Below are 897 nucleotides of genomic sequence, written 5' to 3' on the forward strand. Positions count from 1 at the left end.
CAGTTTGAGAATATGAAATATATTCCAGCAAACTTGGATCATTCACCAAATTGACTATTAATCAGGCCTCATAGAAAATATCAACAAATACCAGAATTAATCTGAATCTGATTAATTAAAAAATTAAAAAATAGAGCTGAATGCAATGTCATTAAATTAGAAATCAGCAACAAAAATCCTTAATATATTTTAAAATACAAAATACACATACACTTATTCATGAGCTGAAAATTTGAAGGATAATGATGGGTGGAGGGTGCCAAAGGGGGGAAAAGGGGGACATCTGTAGTACTCTTAAGAAAAAAATAAATTTAAAAAATAAAATAAAAAAGCAATAAAAAAAGCATTACTAGGCAAAATTTGAGTGACACTATTTCCCCTTCCTCAATAATTTAGTCCTAAACCAGTAGCTGATACAGAGCAAGGTCGGAGGATCTGCAGTGCCAGCGGAGGATATCAGGATCCATAGAGGATGAGGAGAGCATGCACTCAAGGATGGCCGGCAAACCAGCAGGAGGAATCAGCCTGAACAGGGTCAGAAGGTACCCACACAACATAGGGCAATACCTAAGAATCCATTTACATGGATTGAAGATTAGTTGCACAAAATGAGGTTAACTGCATAAATAAATAACTGAAGAATTATGGAGGCTAGTCTTCTCACTATTAAATTTAATAGTGGACAAAGGTTATGATTCTATAACTTTATTTCTTGAAAAGTTATATATATATGAAAAGGGCAAAAACTAGAATAAACATGTGACTTGAAGGTATTAGCATGAACTCATGATTGTCAATATATGTTGACAGACATAGAAATGAATTTAGATGTAAATATGTGGAGCGTACACACAAATACTCCCCAGCCCTCTCTTCAGATGGGGCCTAGAAATAGCA

This window comes from Myotis brandtii, unplaced genomic scaffold, assembly GCF_000412655.1.
Source record: "Myotis brandtii unplaced genomic scaffold, ASM41265v1 scaffold1577, whole genome shotgun sequence".
NCBI lineage: Eukaryota > Metazoa > Chordata > Mammalia > Chiroptera > Vespertilionidae > Myotis > Myotis brandtii.